Here is an 11,912-nt window from a genome sequence, read left to right as displayed (position 1 = left end):
AAAGAAAATTCACTGGAGAGTGCCAAAGGTACATCTATGGAGGATTCTAAAATAGTTGTGAAAAAGTCCAAACTTTTCAAAAATAACACTACTCAATCACCATGTGCAACTGGTGATTGAAAATAGGCATCCCTAACCCAAAATGAAACATATTTTTTTATAATTTTAATGCATAATGACACAAATACAAGGGTGAATTTCAAACAAATATGCTTTATTTAATCAGTTAATCATGGATTGATTTGTCCCTCAATCAGTGTCAGGGCCCGGCTGGCATTTTTGGGCAAATTATGGTACCGGTAGTGCCGTGCCTGCGTTACCAGAGAGAGACACATATGGTCAGCCACAGTTCCCCGGTCTGTAACCGAGCCTTGGTTAAAGTTCAATGTGGCAACACTGCGTCGAATTGTACCGAAGGTCACTTTACTTCCAATGCCAAACTCTGCAAAGATTTGCCCCACATACTCACACAGATTACCGTACGGTTGACCACAGGATGTGAAAAAGAAGAGTTCTGTGTCTGAGGTCATTCCACTCAGATGAGGCCTGATTTGATGGAATCGTTTAAGCCAAGTGTATTCCTCCTGACATACCTTAAGGGAAGATTTCGGCAGTTGCTGTATGGTTAGTGAGAAAGTCCATATTGCAAATGTACGGTCCCTTACTAGACGTCCGAAATCGTTTGTAAAATTTGCGGATGGCGTCGGGCGGAGGGGCAGGGCCGGACCTACCAGGAAGTCATCAAATGAACTTTGTCGGACATTCGGTTTCCGTTTTACAAAAATAATAAGATTTTGGTCATTTTTCCGCTGTCCCGGAATATCCCACAAGAGGGCATAAGCAATCATATTGCTATTGGACAAAACACCCGAAACTGGGTGAGCGTAGGTTTGACATAATGGGCAGTTGGCCCCGAACAAGATGGCGTCTAGGCCTCAACGGTTTTTGAGTTATGGCCATTTATCTGGGATTAAAGGTCCAAAATGAAAATAGAGAAATTATTTTTCCACTTCACGTCAAAGTCAAGGAGCCTCCGGTGTCAATAAAAAAAGAACCAGCCATTTATCTATCGTCATTTAAGAGAAACCGTACGATGACAGATTGGTGATGTTCACGGATAGGTGTTTTTTTTTTCAACGGTTACAGATCCAGTTGCGGGGTGTTCTTACGAATCGTTTTAAAGTGTGCTGCGGAGCTCTGCGAGATTTCTGTGATTTTCTATGATTTTCTGAAATAACACACACTCACTAAACCCTCTGTAAATAACTCAGTTCTTAACTTAAAGACTTAAAACTCAGGATTCTGTAAAGGAATACCCCAATCAGGATATGAGTTTATTTATAGCTTCCTGTGCCAACCGGAAGTGCCTTACATGGTGTCACAGTGGCAGTTTCCAAGGGTTAAAAAGGTCAGATCTTTTCAAAACTTCATATGTGTGATTAGGCAACCCCCATAAACTGTAAGTCAGTCATTTCTCCCAACAGATGTCAAAGAAAAGCTCTCTCTCACACACACACACACACACACACACACACACACACACACACACACACACACACACACACACACACACACACACACACACACACACACACACACATACACACACACACACACACAGAAACACACACACAGCAAGGATGGAGTGACAAAGTGCGGTGCTTAAAGACACACAAAGCCTACAATGGCATTTCCATATTCTCTAGGCCGTGCCGAGTTCAACGAGATGCCCCGCTTGACCGTAGCTCGCTCGGTCTAAGCACAGCGACCATTAGAAAAGTAGGCCCAAAATGAAGGCTGGCCCTCAATGTCATTTGCTTTTGGGTGACAGTGAGAGAACTGTTAGGGTGAGAAGCACAATTTGACCTCAGGTACGTTCCTAAGGTCCTCCCGATCCGTGCAAGCCTAACCTTGACCATGTGTCATTAACCCCTGACCATTACGAAAATGACGACATTTAGAAAAGTCTCAGAGACACAAGACTAGGTGCATTGAAACCGGCTCGGCCCATAGAGACGGACCCCAACGTTTCTGTCCGATAGCTCATTCAAGGACCCCATAGCAAGGCATGGAAAAAAGTGGATTTTCAGCACCAATTAGGGTTTTACTCGGGCACCGAAGGACCTATCGAGCCGAAACTCGGGATTCGGGGTCGCCTCACATAGGCCTTCACATAATGTCCGACCTGGACCCGCAGCTAGAACGTAACTATGTGTTTTACGTTTTTATTATCTTTTAAACTAAAGGCGCTGTGAATTATGGGCCTGCTCTGACATATGTGATAGTTGGCTTCTAAATGAGTTGGAAAAAGTGGGTTTGGTGTCAATTGGTATCAGTTTGGTGTCAGAATGACATCTAATTGACTGATGGACACTGACTTGCTAGTTGACTTTTGTACATTAGCAATATGTTTAAACGGAGAGGGACCATCACCAAAATGGCATTCTGAAATCAACACAAAAAATGGCATCACCATAGTCTCCAGACTGTGCTGAGTTCAACGAGACGCCCTGCTTGACCATAGCTCGCTCTGAGTGCAGTGACCTTGAAAAAAAGCAGAACCAAAATGAAGGCTGGCCCTCAATGTCATTTGCTTTTGGGTGACAGTGAGAGAACCGTTAGGGTGAGAAGCACAATTCGACCTCAGGTACATTCCTAAGGTCCTCCCGATCCGTGCAAGCCTAACTTTGACCGTGTGGCATTAACCCTTAATAGTTAAAAGAAGGTGTTTACTTCAAACAGTTTGCATTGACTTCTCTCCCCATAGGAATACATTGCCTGCACCCCCAAATTCAACCTGAAGCCTATGTGGGTTATGAATGCCGTATGAACCTGTCTTCGATGACAGTCCATCAGGCCACTACGAGGTCTATCTGTGTTGATTATAAGCTTCCTGGACCAACCGGTAGTGGTTAAAATGACCCTAAAAGTGTTTATCCATACCCTGCCTGTTCGCAGCTAGAACGTAACTACGTGTTTTATGTTTTTTTTTATGGTTTGAACCGAAGGCGTTGTGAATTTTGGGCCAGCTCTGAAGTATGTGATAGTTGGCTACTAAACGAGTTGGAAAAAGTGGGTTTGGTGTCAGTTTGGTGTCAGAATGATATGTAATTGACTGATGGACGGTGACTTGCTGGTGACTCTTGTCCATTTGCAATATGTTTAAACAGTGAGGTACCATCACCAAAGTGACATTCTGAAATCATTACATTACATTTACATTTAAGTCATTTAGCAGACGCTCTTATCCAGAGCGACGTACAAATTGGTGCATTCACCTTATGACATCGAGTGGAACAGCCACTTTACAATAGTGCATCTAAATCTTTTAAGGGGGGGGGGGTGAGAAGGATTACTTTATCCTATCCTAGGTATTCCTTAAAGAGGTGGGGTTTCAGGTGTCTCCGGAAGGTGGTGATTGACTCCGCTGTCCTAACGAGCCAATGAGATGAACCAGAATCACTGCCCAGCCATCCCGAGTTCATCGGGCCAGTCAATTTCACATTCCTGCAGGATTTTTATAGCATGACAAATTCGTGATGGTACCTGCCCATTGAACCATATTGCAAATGCACAGTGACTTTGCAAAAGTGAGAAAACATAAACAAATGGACATGATGAAATCAACACAACGAGTGATGGAAAGGTACAACTATCACTGCTCGTCCATCCTGTGTTCATCAGGCCAGTCAATTTTGCATTTTTGAGCATGTCAAATTTCATATGGTAAATGCAAATTGAACCATATTGCAAATGCACGTGCACTTGCAATATGATTCAACAGTGAAAAAACATCACCAAATGGACATGATGAAATCAACACAACGAGTGATGGAAAGGTACAACTATCACTGCTCGGCCATCCTGTGTTCATCAGGCCAGTCAATTTTGCATTTTTGAGCATGTCAAATTTCATATGGTAAATGCCCATTGAAACATATTGCAAATGCACGTGCAATATGATTCTATAGTGAAAAAACATCACAAAATGGACATGATGAAGTCAACACAACAAGCGATGGAAAGGAGCAACTATCACTGCCAGGCCATCCCGAGTTCATCTGGCCAGTCAATTTTGCATTTCTGCAGGATTTTTGAGCATGTCAAATTTCATATGGTAAATGCCAATTGAACCATATTGCAAATGCACGTGCAATATGATTCTATAGTGAAAAAACATCACAAAATGGACATGATGAAGTCAACACGAGCGTTGGAAGGGAGCAACTATCACTTCCAGGCCATCCTGTGTTCATCAGGCCAGTCAATTTTGCATTTCTGCTGGATTTTTGAGCATGTCAAATTTCATATGGTAAATGCCCATTGAACCATATTGCAAATGCACGTGCAATATGATTCTATAGTGAAAAAACATCACCAAATGGACATGATGAAATCAACACAACGAGTGATGGAAAGGAACAATAACATCCTGTGTTCCCATAGCGAGCATTAATATCAGAATGACCGGTAAATGCATTTTCAATCACCAGTTGCACAACAATGCGTATCCATCAGAATATTTTAAACAGTCCATAAAGCACTCAGGACGGCCCCCATAGATAGAGGGCCGTAGTAGGGTACTCCCATAGCGGGCATGGACAATAGGAGTCCCGGTAAATGCATTTACAACCATATTTTTATTTTTGGGTTACCAGTTAATATAATAATATAATAATATATGCCATTTAGCAGACGCTTTTATCCAAAGCGACTTACAGTCATGTGTGCATACATTCTACGTATGGGTGGTCCCGGGAATCGAACCCACTACCCTGGCGTTACAACTGTGCTACAGAAGGCGCCATGCTCTACCAACTGTGCTACAGAAGGACAGTTGCACGTGCATTTGCAATATGATTGTATAGTGAAAAACATCACCAAATGGACATGATGAAATCAACACAACGAGTGATGGAAAGGTACAACTATCAATGCTCGGCCATCCCGAGTTCATCAGGCCAGTCAATTTTGCATTTCTGCAGGATTTTTGAGCATATCAAATTTCTTATGGCATTTGGCCCCAAAAAAAGTGACTTTTGACTTTTGACTTCCTATGAAATCATATTGTAAATGGACAAATCATATTCCTTATGCACAAGTAAAAAAAATGTTTACTAAAGTATGTTGATACAGTTCTTATACGTGTGTAATTGACACAAAATTTGAAAGAATTTCGAAAAACGGTCCAGAAAGCACTTTTTTAAGGGTGTGTGAAGTTTTTTTACAAAATTTTGACATTTTTGTCTTTTGACTTTTGACTTCCTATGAAATCATATTGAAAATGGACAAAACATATTACTTATGCGCATGTAAAAAAAATATATATATATGATAATAAAATTGGACAAAAGTATATTCATACAGTTCTTACACATGTGTAATTGACAAAACAATCGAAAGAATTTTCGAAAAACGGTCCAGAAAGCACTTTTCAAAATGTTGCTTTTGGAAGTTGACTTGGGTTACATTTCCAATATGAAAAACCATGGTGGAGCGGATTCGCCATCTGTTGAATTTTTAAAGTGTTACAACTGGCAATTGCCATATGGCATTTGCAATACACTTTGCATGAATCAACGCCGAATTGGGTGGTATTGGACAATGTGTATATGGTTTGTCCGATGCCAATGACTTCCCATTCATTTTTGTCCAATACAGGGGGGTATTCCCTTACATAGAACAATTCTGCACTCCCCGAAGCTATAGTTTGTTTTGTGGCTCGCTACGCACATCTGATAACCCCCACCTTCCGGGGTTACTTCAGTGAAATCACTCTCACTAAACATGGTGACTGGGGATCGTCGAGTGCCATTAAATATGGCCAACCGGCTGGACATGAGAGCTGCAAACCTACGCCTATCAGAGCAGGTGGCATGGACCTCCAGCCTACTGAGAACTGAAGGAATGGCTTGATTGCTAAGCTCAACAAAGAGTTTTAACTCTGCAGCGCGGAGCACCTCGTCCCTGCAGCGTTGGCGGAATTTTGCCCTATGCGTTGCCTGGCTCTGCCGCGAGTCCCTGTCCATCTTCGCCAAGCAGAGTAACATCTTTCGAATTCTAACGACCTTAGCTTGCATACCATTTGGCCGGAACTGAATGAGATAATTCAGGAAACCTCGAACATCGGCTCGGTACATTTTTAACGTGGATGGTGCCAAACCACGGTTGTCACATTGACCATACCACTCAGACACACGTCTGTAGTTATCCAGAAAACACAGTCCTTCATCGGCCTTGCCCTCTGACATAATGCGGAGGAATTCCCGTACTCGGGATATACTGGTTCGACTATTGTCAATTCGTTTAACTGAAGGGTGTCTACCCGTAATATAGTGTTCATATTGAGTCAAAATTGCATTACTCCAAACCTCAATTCTGGACGGCACGCCACCGTCTTCATCACTCTCGCTCTCCGTGGAAGTCGCCACGACGCAGCCTTGCTCCCTCGGTTCCGAGCACAGTTCACTACCGACCTGACTGGTTGGCTGTACCGACGCCGACGCACCTGCCATCTGATCACTCTCGTCCACCAGCTGCTGCTCACCCTCGTCCACCAGCTGCTGCTCCACGGACAACTCACTTTCAAAACACTGCAAAATCATAGGGTCCTCCGGCCGCGGTTCAACACCGTTGTCAGGCTGCATATACTGCCCTGATTCGGGCTGCTGTCTCTCAGTCGAAAACCGGCTAAATTGCATAGGATTCGTCCATTCCATAGTACCGGACTTAAGTGCATGTACAGACTTGAAATGTCGGTCTAGCCGCACGATATTCTGTTTACAACAAAGCCCACAGTCGCGTCTTGGTCTGCTGCTCATAGCTTCTCTCTCCTGCCTTCCTCCGTGTCTCTTTGTTTGCTCCAAACAACCTAACCCTAACCCTAACCCCCCTAACCCTCCAACCCTAACCCAAACCCTTAACCCTAACACCCCCTAACCCTAACCCCTAACCCTCCCTAAACCCTAACCCCTAACCCCAACCCTAACCCTCTAACCCTTACCCTAACCCTAACCCCCCCCCCTAACCCTAACCCTTAACCCCTAACCCTAACCCCCTAACCCTGGCCCTAACCCTAACCCTAACCCCTAACCCTAACCCCTAACCCTAACCCCGACTAACCCTAACCCTCTAATGTTAAAATGTATTTTTAAACATATCAGACACACCCTATGTGTTTGAATACAATCACCTACATAGGCACTGAGCTTGTCTGATGCTTTAAGCACACTGTTTAATTAAATAATTAAGACACACAAATGACTCAAGAAAGAGCCCGATGGTGATACTGTATTAAAAGAAATGACTGCGAGTGCCTGTGTGACAGGCGCATGTTGTCTCACTCTCCTCCCTACTGCAGCGAAAAGGCACCACATAACAGCAAGTGTTTATTGTGCTGTCTATGCTGAAGACACAATATAATTTCAGCCATTTAGTTTCTTCCTTACAGTTCTGGAAACTTTAGAGTGTTTTCTATCCTAATCTGACAATTATATGCATATTCTAGTTTCTGGGGCTGAGAAATAGGCCGTTTCAAATGGGTATGTTTTTTAGCAAAAAACGAAAATACTGCCCCCTACGCGCAAAAGGTTAAGCAAATGTTAAGCAATACCTGTCTGTTCTAACGACTAAAAATTATAAAGCCATTATTACAGCATAGCAAATATTAAAAACAGCCAAATCTGTGAAATTGCTTAATTCAACATTTTGCCGGTGCATGAGGCTTGGTGCTCACAGAATCAGTAGGCTATTAAACAAATACTCAAACAGGCAACAGAAGCTATATCTGTCTTACTCCTGTATATATGTATACAGTACCAGTCAAAAGTTTGGACACACCTACTCATTCAAGGCATTTCTTTATTTGTACTATTTTCTACATTGTAGAATAGTAGTGAAGACATCAAAACTATGAAATAACACATATGGAATCATGTAGGTACCAAAAAGTGTGAAACAAATCAAAATATATTTTATAATTGAGATTCTTCAAAGTAGCCATCCTTTGCCTTGATGGCAGCTTTGCACTCTCTTGGCATTCTCTCAAACAGCTTCACCTGGAATGCTTTTCCAACCGTCTTGAAGGAGTTCCCACATATGCTGAGAACTTATTGGCTGTTTTTCCTTCACTCTGTGGTCCAATTCATCCCAAAACATCTCAATTGGGTTGAGGTTGGGTGATTGTGGATGTCAGGTCATCTGATGCAGCCCTCCATTACTCTCCTTCTTGGTCAAATAGCCCTTACACAGCCTGGAGACGCAAACCAGATGGGATGGCGTATCACTGCAGAATACTATGGTAGCCATGCTGGTTAAGTGTGCCTTGAATTCTAAATAAATCAGAGACAGTGTCACCAACAAAGCGCCCCCACATTATCACACCTCCTCCATGCTTCATGGGGGGGAACCACACATGCGGAGATCATCTGTACACCTACTCTCACAAAGACATTGTTGGAATTTGGACTTATCAGACCAAATGACAGATTTCCACCCGTCTAATGTCCATTGCTCGTGTTTCTTGGCCCAAGCAAGTCTCTTCTTCTTATTGGTGTCCTTTAGTAGTGCTTTCTTCGCAGCAATTTGACCATGAAGGCCTGATTCACGCAGTCTCCACTGAACAGTTGATGTTGAGATGTGTCTGTGACTTGAACTCTGTGAAGGATTTATTTGGGCTGCAATGTGAGGTGCAGTTAACTCTAAAGAACCTATCCTCTGCAGACGAGTTAACTCTGTCTTCCTTTCCTGTGGCGGTCCTCATGAGAGCCAGTTTCATCATAACGCTTGATGGTTTTTGGACTTGATGGTTTTTGCACTTGATGAAAAGTTCAAAGTTCTTGAAATTTTCCGGATTGACTGACCTTCATGTCTTAAAGTAATGACGGACTGTTGTTTATCTTTGCTTATTTGAGCTGTTCTTGCCATAATATGGACTACCAAATATGGCTATCTTCTGTATACCAACCCTACCTTGTCACCAAACAACTGATTGGCTCAAATGCATTAAGAAGGAAAGAAATTCCTTTACTTAATTTTTTACAAGGCACACACGTTAATTTATGAAATGCATTCCAGGTGACAACCTCATGAAGCTGGTTGAGAGAATGCCAAGAGTGTGCAAAGCTGTCATCAAGGCAAAGGGTGACTTCTTTGAAGAACGCTTTGGACTGGTAATATATATATGGATGATTTACAAAGCCAGGCACATTTAACAATTAGGCTATTGATTATAGACCTAATTTAGTTGGGTTTTCCTCTCCTCAATTTTCTTAGACAATTAGGCTAAGGCGGTTTCCCCGCCTCTGCTGTTGCTGTTGCCTCTGCAGCATTGTTCTCAATCCCAATATGCTGGTTAACTTTGCTATTATGCACATAGCAACATAGGAAAGGGCGGCAATTCTACGGAGCACTGAAGATTATGTTTCAGAACCACGGACAGCGACCGTAACCAATGCAGGAGAAAGCGCATTTGTTATAAAATAATATTTGATTTATTAGTGTTGCACCATTATTTTTACATAATATAACCATATACAATGTCAGTATCACGTCTTAGCGTGATGGACTGTGCCATCCCTGTGGCCTCGGCAATGGATTAGTCAACTGAGACAGGCGCGAATCAGACAGGTGTCCATGTGCACCATGAAGAAAAAAAACTTTTGCGGCTACTCGATGTAAGAAATCCCAGTCAACCAACAGCCTATCAACCAAACTGTAGACCAAATAGGGTCAGCCCTAGATTTACTATTAGGAGATAAAAGGGCTGTAGGGGCAGGTTATAGATATGAAAGATATCACAAATATCCACATCTCTGCTCAATCTATTCCCTTACCTTGACTTTATTTCTCTTCACGGCATCCTGCTCCATCTGAGGCAGTGGATCCTTCTTCACCTCTTCCTCATCTTCAGAATTCTGATTATCAACAAAATCTCTTTCAGCTGCATCAGTATCAGTGCTCCGTTCAACTGTGGACCTGTTGGCACTGGACCCCATTCTTGGTCTAAAAAGACAATACAGTCGATGACATACTGTATGTTGCCGTTGCTATACAGGCCTTTGAGAAGAGCTACAGTAAACAATTGGTGATTGAATATTAAGAGATGGAAGTCTATTGTAAGGACAATTTATCCTCCAACCTCACAACAACATGTTATATGGCGTATTGGACAAGTTTAAGGTGTGGACAGGTAAGACCCCAGATTTCCCTTTCTCTCCTCAGTCTAGACTCTCACCTTAACTTTTCTCCTTGTCACAGCCTACAGCTCGATCTGAGGCAGGGGATCCTTCACTTCACTATCTTCTGGATAGTTTAATCCCAGGATATCATTCTTCATTTTCTGGACTTGACCTTCCAAACGTTGATGATCATGTGGATCATCTTCGTTTAAACTCTGGAAGAAACTAGACCATTCTTTAAATGCTCATGGATATGGACAATATACCACAGCTAAGAGCTGTTCTTACACATGACACAACACACAGTTATTATAAACTGGTTACCAACTTAATTAGAAAAGTAAAAATAAATGTTTTGTCATACCCGTGGTATACGCTCTGATATACCACAGCTTTCAGCCAATCAGCATTCAAGGCTCAAAACACCCAGTTTATAATGGCCAATATATACATTTTTTTTTACAGAACAGGTTTTCGCTATAAATACACATAGATCCTATTGCCTGATATCAAGATTCGTAATGAATGCGTTATGGAGTCACCTATTATTATTATAGTTTAGGTAGAATTATGATAAATAGCCTACTGCTCTTATCTTTGCAAGGATCATATTTCAATTCAAATCAATTTATATATCCCTTCGTACATCAGCTGATATCTCAAAGTGCTGTACAGAAACCCAGCCTAAAACCCCAAAGAGCAAGCAATGAAGGTGTAGAAGCATGGTATGATGTATAACAAGTCCCATAGGTTATTTTCATGCATACATTTTTTTACAATATTAAAAATGATAATATTAGCGGCACATTAACGTTAGCCCACATCGCCACCCAGCTGCCACTACTTGCGGCACCCCTATCGGCATGGCCTGTGTACCCTGTGGTTCCTGCCGCAGCATAAAAAAAGACGGTGCAGCGGTTCCTGCACCACTGCATAGGGTTTCTCTGTTAGCAATTCATAGGGTTACCTTATTATCCTCCATGGTTAAGGTTTATGGCTGGAGCCTATGTTCCCATCATGTAATACTTTACCAAGTGATTACCAAAGAGATAAACTATCGCATTTTATACGGTAACTCAGCCAACGTCATAATGTGAATGCACTTTTACGTAATAAAACAACTTCAGGGATGATCTGTCAATCAATGCAATCAGCGACGCAATACTGGATCCCCATACCACTAAAAAGACCACTCGAAACAATAAATACTGGTGTATTAGCTACGTTTCTGTTTTTTTGTACAATAATGTGATGAGACAACAAATAAATAAGTAAACAACAGCCGACTCCAATGATGAGCAATAGATAACATTGTAAATAAGAACGTATTCTTAACTGACTTGCCTCGTTAAATAAGGTTAAATCATTAAAAAAAGAAAAACATGCAGTAATTTGAGAACGCTTGAGGGCAACTACGAACCAGTTTTGAATAAACGAGAACAGAAGCATGCCATGTGTTGTTGGGTCAGAGGCGAAGGGTCATAGTTGAAATGAGAAAAGATGGTGGCGCATGCAGAAATATGTGTGGTTCACGGTGGTGGCAGCAAAATAAACTTCAGTGAGCCAGTTATTACAAATGATTCCAGCTACATTGTAGCTGACATGAGCTAAACCTGAATTAACTGTATGTCACAAGTATGGCATGGATGCAAAATGTAGCCCTGGCTAGCACACGTTACTGTGTAGCTACAACACAAGTATTCTAATCTTGAGAGAAACGTAACGTTGGCTATT

General features: G+C 42.1%; 1 long non-coding RNA gene across 1 annotated transcript in view; it reads right to left on the bottom strand.

Moving 5' to 3' along the window:
• The window catches only part of LOC127906282 (uncharacterized), a 53,500-nt gene extending 43,128 nt beyond the window's left edge, over nt 1-10,372 (bottom strand). Inside the window, exons 1-2 of the long non-coding RNA XR_008060733.1 lie at nt 10,235-10,372; nt 9,834-10,002 (exon numbers count right to left, since the gene is read on the bottom strand). This is a non-coding gene — a long non-coding RNA (uncharacterized LOC127906282). The remainder of the gene's footprint in view (nt 1-9,833; nt 10,003-10,234) is intronic.
• Between the last annotated feature and the right edge of the window lie 1,540 nt (nt 10,373-11,912).

The sequence above is a fragment of the Oncorhynchus keta genome, chromosome 12 (assembly GCF_023373465.1).
Source record: "Oncorhynchus keta strain PuntledgeMale-10-30-2019 chromosome 12, Oket_V2, whole genome shotgun sequence".
NCBI classification, from domain to species: Eukaryota; Metazoa; Chordata; class Actinopteri; order Salmoniformes; family Salmonidae; genus Oncorhynchus; species Oncorhynchus keta.
The sequence above is the reverse complement of the archived record's forward strand: the minus strand, read 5'-3'. Positions and strand labels throughout refer to the sequence as shown.